Raw genomic sequence first — 8,606 nt, 5'->3', positions numbered from 1 at the left:
GCAAAAAAATCTGAATATTCATGATAATTTCCAATTTGAAAATAAAATAAAATATAGTTATATGGTTCACTCAATGTTTTCTCACAATTTTGGGGGTTTGACTTTTATAATACACCTGGGAGGCTTGGGGTCAGATATTAATTTCAGCAAGTTTGTTGAGGAAGAAGTTACAAGTTCAAGAGAGGCCAGGTGTCTCATTCAAGGTCATCTGTTTGGTAAGTGTTGGGTTAGGGTCTCTGATTTAAGGATTAATACTCTGAATTCTGTGCAGTTTCCAACAATCCAGATTCACACCAAAATGGGGTACTGGGAAAATAGGTCAAAATACAGAAAACAGAACTACTCTTCTGGGGAAATGCTGACATCTTAAGAGGAAACTGTCCACCAAGAAGGCAGAAAGGAGGGTATGGCTTTCCAGAATGTTTCCATGACAACACATCTTGTCCTAGGAGTGTTCAAATCATCCACCACAAAAAAAGGATATTTTCCTTTTTTCTAAAAATCTGAGTAAGTTGTTTAGTTTCAAACTCATTCACTTCTACAATGACCCTCACAACACATCCACGGGTATGAAGAGGGCAGATACTCTCTCTCCACCTTATAAATGGAAAACAAAGCCAAAGAAAAGTGACCCATTGTCACCCCTTTTACAAACCACCCAGTGCCTCCCTAATCTCTTCACTGCTGCCTGCATCTCCTGGTTCCTCAGGGTGTAGATCATGGGGTTGAGCATGGGGGTCATGATCCTGTGGCTGATGGACACAGCCTTGTCCATGGAGAAGGAGGTGAAGGGCCAGGCATAATGGTAAATGCTTGGAATGAAGACCATAGGCACGGCGATGATGTGGGTGGTGCAGGTGGAAGCTGCCTTCCTCCTTATCTTCCCTGAGTGGGACCTCAGCATCACCAGGAAGACTGAGTAGGAGATCAGGAGGAGGAGGAACAAGATGACATCGAGCATCCCACTGTTGCAGATCATGAGGAACTCTAAGACAGAAGTGTCTGTGCAGGCAAGTCTCAGTACTTGTGGACATCACAGTAAAAGTTACCTAAGATGTTGGGGCCACAGAAAGGCAGTGGAAGCATCAGAGCCAGTTGGGAAATGGAATGAACAAAACCTACCATCCAGGCTGTCACCACCAGCCCCACACAGAGCTGAGTGTTCATGATGGTGACATAGTGGAGGGGCTGGGAGATGGCAGCAAGGTGGTCATAGGCTGTCATTGAGAGGAAGAAGACCATGGCACCTCCCAGAAAGTGGAAGAAGAAGACCTGGGCCATGCAGCCCTGGTAGGAGATGATCTTCTCAGCGAGGAAGTCCACAAGCATCTTTAGGGAAGTGACTGAGGAGAAACAGAGGTCTAAGATAGCCAGGTTTTGGAACAGAAAATACATGGGTGTCTGGAGCCGGGAATCAGAGATCACTGTGACCATGACGAGGAGGTTTCCTGTGAGAGTGGTGGTGTAGACAAACAGGAATATCAGAAACAAGAAGAGCTGGAGCTCCTGAGTCTGTGAGAGCCCCAGGAAGACAAATTCTGATACCCATGTGAGGTTCCCTGATTCCATGGTGTCTTCTCTATACACCTAAAGAAAACACATCATAGACAGAGATGCATGAAGTTACTATGTGCCCTTCTAGTGCTCAGTGGCTCAAAGCAATTGTCCAAGTCCAGATGATGGACATCTTCATGTGCAGATCATAATACCAGGTGCTGATTAAATGGCCTTGTCTTTGGAGATTTCACTAGTCAGTGCTGGAATACACATTCAAGCGATATCTTAAAGCCATCCAGAGACACATAGAGCCTGCCTTTCAATGATTCAGTGTAATATAGTGATGGGGAGACAACTTAGAATCCAACAAACGAGAGTCAAATTTCAGAGCTTCTATTTCCTTGAATTTGACCTTGAGTAAGTTACTTAATCTGGGTCTTAGTTTCCACATCTCTAAGAAGAATGTTTCCTTTATAGAAATTGCCTAGGGAATTAAATAACACGTAAGGTTCCTAGAACAGTGTCTGGAATAATAAATGGTAATCACTCTCCTCTGTGTAGTCTCCTGCTCTAAAGATACCCTCCCTTTTCCAGTCTCTAATACTTTTTTGTACCAATCATTTTTCATGCAACAATGAACACATCATAATGTTAATGAACTTTTCATGGTTCATTAACATTTCTAGGTTTTCCCTCCATAATTCAACTCTAAGTTCCCAGAGATATAAATATGTATCTTATAATTTATTTCTGCCCTGCAGTGCTCATCTTTGCTGACAGTCAATACTCAAAAACACGTGGTGTTGACTGCTGTGTGGGTGAACAACTATAGGGAGTGCCTCCCTCATTGATGTAGGTGGTCTCTTACTGGATGAGGTAATGGGATATATGGTGTGAGTGCTGAGACAAGAGAAGGGGGAGAGAGATTCTCTGGATTAAGAAATGAGTGAGGGCTATTGTATGAAGGGGACTGGAAGAGCTCTTCTGAACGGAACAAGAATTTTAGAAGATGTTACTGAATACAAGGATAGAAGACAAAGGAAGATGTTGAAACAAGAGAAATAGAATAGACAAAGGAATAAAGAGGGCAGATTAAGAGAAAGGGGGAGGAAGGAAGGGGAATGGAGAGGTGGGGTGGGCGGGGAAGGGAATGGGAACAAAGGTGAAGAAGGACACAGAGGGTGAGAGACAGAGGTGACAGGTGAGGGTTAAGTGGCCCCCACACTCCCCTGCTTTGTCTCACTCCCCCCCCACCTGCCTCCTGCAATCTATTGTCCATCAGAGGTCATTTTAATCGCATCCTTCTGCTTCCATCTGCTTCCACGCCAGTCCATCTTCTATACCACTGTCAGAGAGACCTTTCTAAACTCATATCTGATCGTCTTCCTCCCTCATTATGATCTTTTAATGACTATCAAGGGCCCACAGCTTAAAACTCAAACTCTTAGAAGCTGCCTAACATGCTTTGTAGATTAATTCAGGGTTGAAAAACATACTTCCATATGTGCAACCCCCTCTCAGTATGTCATACCGAACTGTAAAATGTAGACTCTATCTACCTTCCTAATCAGTATCCCTGTTATCCAGGAACTGATTGCTGTTCAAGGAATTCATAACCTCTCACATATGCCATATGCTTGGTTATTTCTGTAGCTTTGGGAATGAATTCTGTTTCCTGAAATACTTTCTACTACCTTCTCAACCTAGAAGTCCTCAGATACCACCTTCTCTGTGACTCCTTCTCCATTTCTCCCACGCAGAATTAATCCCTTATTTCTCTGGGTTCCAATAATGTTTTTATAAGTACCTCTGTTACAGTATTTATCATTTTTTTCTATTGTCCCTTTTAACTAGATTTTCAATTCAATGACTTAGTAGCCCCAGCACCTATATTAAGTCTGATTTAGCAGTTGCTCAAAAAATGCTTGTGAACATAATGTATTAATAGGTAATTATGTGATCCATGTGGAGAATTTTGTGTTGTATTCCCTTATCCTTTACTCTTAGCGTCCTCCCTCTAAATCACAGAACCAAGCTTTCACTTGGTTGTAAAAAGACTGGTTTTGCACATGCAACTTGAGGAATCTGTTTTCAACACCTCGTTTTCCATGCATTACTTTCTGAGGCTCTCCTCACACGTAAGAATTACTACTATCAAGCCTATGTCACTTGTTTATTATCTCCACGTCCAGCAAGTGTTTCTGGATGCCTCTTACAGCTGCTCTATCTATAGGTGAGGAAACCCTGGTCTCTCACCTTTCTTCAGCCCAGAATGGGAGAGAGCCTTCAGGTCTTCTATCTTCTTGGAAATCCTTTTCTGCAGCTTTAGCTTCCCAGCCACTGCCCATACATCACCTATACAACAATGGGTGTGACCCTTGGGGAAGAGGGTATATCCCTGGGGAGAACTTACTGGACTCAGCTCAGGAAGCAGGGCTGGGTTGATTACCACTGGGGGCAAAGGAGCAATGGGAGTTGTTAAAAAGTTTCAAAATGTCTCAAAAACACATAATTATTAAGAGTTATTCCTTGGGGGCCAAAAGGACCAAGGACAATATAATTTTATAGATTTGTAGAATGTAGAATTCTCAGGCCAACATCTAAAAGGACAAGAGTCTCTTCAAAAGAAACAGACTCTCTGGGAGTTTTGGAAGAACCCATTTCTTAGACCAGTGATTCTTACCCTTGAGACAATCACCTGGAGAACTTGTTAAAAGACAAATTAGTGTGCCCCAACCCCAGGCTTTCTCATTCAGTTGGTCAATGGTAAGGCCAAGAATTTGCATTTGTAACAAGTTCTCAGATGATACTGATGCCCCTGTTCTGGGGACCACACTTTGAGCATCACGGACTTGCTCATCAGCACAGGGACTATTCTCTCTCTCCTGGAATCGTCCAGATAACTGGCTTGATTTCTTTCCTTCTTCTTCTCCTCCTTCTTCTCTTTGTCCTTTCTTCTACTTTTAAGCCTAATTGATCTTCACTTTGGGAAATTCATAGGTGGGAAAATGTTTGTAGACTACAGTGGAAACTTACTGCCCTGTAAACCGTGTCCTTTATTTTGCCAACCAAAGTCCCAATATTGATTAACCAACTGTCCCAAGTCTACTACATCATCTATAAAATGCCAACATTCTTTACATGTGAATTCTTATCACCTCTAACACAAGGATTGGTACAGGAAACCCATATATATCCCATTATGAGGAATTGCTCAAAACTGGAATTAATTGGCATTGTAACCTTGATGTGCTGTAAAAACTGTCTGACTTCTTACACAGAGCTCTCTGATCTGCATAGGATTTCCAGATTGGTCTGAATTCTTTCATTGGAAATGTTTATACTTGGCAAAATAAAGTATCTGCCTGTGGCAGATAAGAATATAATGTGAAGCTCTTCCACATACAAGAGATATAGATTTTTTTAAGTTATTTTTTAAAAATTGACTTATAGTTGCTGTACAGGTGTACAATATACTGACTGACAATTTTTAAAGGTTATACTCCATTTACAGTTATTATAAAAAATTGGCTATATTCCCTGTGTTGTACAATATATCCTTGTAGTTTATTTTATTTCATTTTTTTATTGGAGTACAATTGCTTTACAATGTTGTGTTAGTTTCTGCTGTACAATGAAATGAATCAGCTATATGTATACATATATCCCTTCCCTCTTGGACCTCCCTCCCACCCAATCCCTCATCCCACCCATCTAGATCATCACAGAGCCCCAAGCTGAGCTTCCTATGCTTTGTAACAGTTTCTCACTAGCTATCTATTTTACACATGGTAGTGTATATATGTCAATCCTAATCTCCCAATTCGTCCCACCTTCCCCTTCCCCCACTGTGTCCACATATCCATTCTCTACGTCTGTGACTCTATTCCTGCCCTGGAAATAGGTTCATCTGTACCATTTTTCTAGATTCCGTATGTATGCATTAATATACGGTATTTGTTTTTCTCTTTCTGACTTACTGCACTCTGTATGACAGACTCGAAGTCCATCCACATCTCTGCAAATGACCCAATTTCATTCCTTTTTATGGCTGGGTCATATTCCATTGTATATATGTACCACATCTTCTTTATCCATTCCTCTGTCGTTGGACATTTAGGTTGTTTCCATGTCCTGGCTATTGTAAACAGTGCTGCAGTGGACATTGGGGTACAGTCCTTTTGAATTATGGTTTTCTCAGGGTATATATCCGGTAGTGGGATTGCTGGGTCATATGGTAGTTCTATTTTTCGTTTTTTAAGAACCTAAAAATACTGTTCTCCACATGGCTATATCAATTCACATTCCCACCAACAGTGCAAGAGGGCTCCCTTTTCTCCACACCCTCTCCAGCATTTATTGTTTGTAGATATTTTGATGATGGCCATTCTTATTTTTTTTTTTAAAGTTAGCTTCCCATTCTTTTTTTTTTTATAGTAATCTTTTATTTATTTATTTATTTATTTTTATATTTATTTTTGGCTGTGTTGGGTCTTCGTTTCTGTGCGAGGGCTTTCTCTAGTTGTGGCAAGCGGGGGCCACTCTTCATCGCAGTGTGCGGGCCTCTTCACTATCGCGGCCTCTCTTGTTGCGGAGCACAGGCTCCAGACGCGCAGGCTCAGTAGTTGTGGCTCACGGGCCCAGTTGCTCCGTGGCATGTGGGATCTTCCCAGACCAGGGCTCGAACCCATGTCCCCTGCATTAGCAGGCTGATTCTCAACCACTGCACCACCAGGGAAGCCCAATGATAGCCATTCTGACCACTGTGAGGTGACACGTCATTGTAGTAGTTTTTAATTGCATTTCTCTAATAATTAGTGATGTTGAGCATCTTTTCATGAGCTTCTTGGCCATCTGTATGTCTTCTATGGAGAGATGTCTATTTAGGTCTTCTGCCCATTTTTTTTTTTATAAATGTATTTAGTTATATTTAGTTATACTTTCCCCCCTTGGTGTCCATACATTTGTTCTCTACATCTGAGTTTCAATTTCTGCCCTGTAAACCGGTTCATCTGTACCATTTTTCTAGGTTCCACATATATGTGTTAATATACAATATTTGTTTTTCTCTTTCTGACTTACTTCACTCTGTATGACAGTCTTTAGATCCATCCACGTCTCTACAAATGACCCAATTACGTTCCTTTTTATGGCTAAGTAATATTCCATTGTATATATGTACCACATCTTCTTTATCCATTCGTCTGTCGATGGGCATTTAGGTTGCTTCTATGACCTGGCTATTGTAAATAGTGCTGCAATGAACATTGGTTTGCATGTGTCTTTTTGAATTATGATTTTCTCAGGGTATATGCCCAGTAGTGGGATTGCTGGGTCATATGGTAATTCGATTTTTAGTTTTTTAAGGAACCTCCATACTGTTCTCCATAGTGGCTGTATCAATTTACATTCCCACCAACAGTGCAAGAGGGTTCCCTTTTCTCCACACCCTCTCCAGCATTTGTTGTTTGTAGATTTTCTGATGATGCCCATTCTAACCTCATGGGTGTGAGGTGATACCTCATTGTAGTTTTGATTTGCATTTCTCTAATAATTAGTGATGTTGAGGAGCTTTTCATGTGCTTCTTGGCCATCTGTATGCTTTCTTTGGAGAAATGTCTATTTAGGTCTTCTGCCCATTTTTTGATTGGGATGTTTGTTTTTTTAATATTGAGCTGTTTATATATTTTGGAGATTAATCCTTTGTCCGTTAATTCGTTTGCAAATATTTTCTCCCATTCTTAGGGTTGTCTTTTCATCTTGTTTGTAGTTTCCTTTACTGTGCAAAAGCTTTTAAGTTTCATTAGGTCCCATTTGTTTATTTTTGTTTTTATTTCCATTACTAGGAGGTGGATCAAAGAAGATCTTGCTGTGATTTATGTCAAAGAGTGTTCTTCCTATGTTTTCCTCTAACAGTTTTATAGTGTCCAGTCTTACATTTAGGTCTGGAATCCATTTTGAGTTTATTTTTGTGTATGGTGTTAGGGTGTGTTCTAATTTCATTCTTTTACATGTAGCTGTCCAGCTTTCCCAGCAACACTCATGGAAGAGACTGTCTTTTCTCCATTGTATATCCTTGCCTCCTTTGTCATAGATTAGTTGACCATAGGTGCATGGGTTTATCTCTGGGCTTTCTATCCTGTTCCATTGATCTATATTTCTGTTTTTGTGCCAGTACCATACTGTCTTGATTACTGTAGCTTTGTAGTGTAGTTTGAAGTTGGGGCGTCTGATTCCTCCAGCTCCGTTTTTTTCCCTCAATGTTGCTTTGGCTATTCAGGGTCTTTTGTGTCTCCATACAAATTTTAAGATTTTTTGTTCTAGTTCTGTAAAAAATGCCATTGGTAGTTTGATAGGTATTGCATTGAATCTGTAGGTTGCTTTGGATAGTATAACCATTTTCACAATATTGATTCTTCCAATCCAAGAACATGGTATATCTCTCCATCTGTTTGTATCATCTTTAATTTCTTTCATCAGTGTCTTATAGTTTTAAGCATACAGGTCTTTTGTCTCCTTAGGTAGGTTTATTCCTAGGTATTTTATTCTTTTTGTTGCAATGGTAAATGGGATTGTTTCCTTAATTTTGCTTTCTGATCTTTGTTGTTAGTGTATAGTAATGCAAGAGATTTCTGTGCATTAATTTTGTATCCTGCAACTTTACCAAATTCATTGATAAGTTCTAGTAGTTTTCTGGTGGCATCTTTAGGATTTTGTATGTATAGTATCATGTCATCTGTGCACAGTGACAGTTTTACTTCTTCTTTTCCAATTTGCATTCCTTTTATTTCTTTTTATTCTCTGAAAAGAAGTCTTAGACATGGCTAGGACTTCCAAAACTATGTTGAATGAGAGTGGCGAGAGTGGACATCCCTGTATTGTTCCTGATCTTAGAGGAAATGTTTTCAGTTTTTCACCATTTCACCATTGCTGTGGGTTTGTTGTATATGGCCTTTATTATGTCGAGATAGGTTCCCTCTATGCCCATTTTCTGGAGAGCTTTTATCACAAATGGGTGTTAACTTTTGTCAAACGCTTTTTCTGCATCTTTTGAGATGATCATATGGTTTTTATTCTTTAATTTGTTAATAGGGTGTATCACATTGATT

The 8,606-nt window shown here is 40.1% G+C and overlaps 1 pseudogene; it reads right to left on the bottom strand.

Annotated features, from left to right (window-relative positions):
* Window positions 1-598: 598 nt before the first annotated feature.
* Window positions 599-1,569, bottom strand: LOC132354543 (olfactory receptor 4D2-like; annotated as a pseudogene).
* Window positions 1,570-8,606: the final 7,037 nt, after the last annotated feature.

The sequence above is a fragment of the Balaenoptera ricei genome, chromosome 20 (assembly GCF_028023285.1).
Source record: "Balaenoptera ricei isolate mBalRic1 chromosome 20, mBalRic1.hap2, whole genome shotgun sequence".
NCBI lineage: Eukaryota > Metazoa > Chordata > Mammalia > Artiodactyla > Balaenopteridae > Balaenoptera > Balaenoptera ricei.
This window is presented reverse-complemented; position numbering and strand designations above follow the sequence as displayed.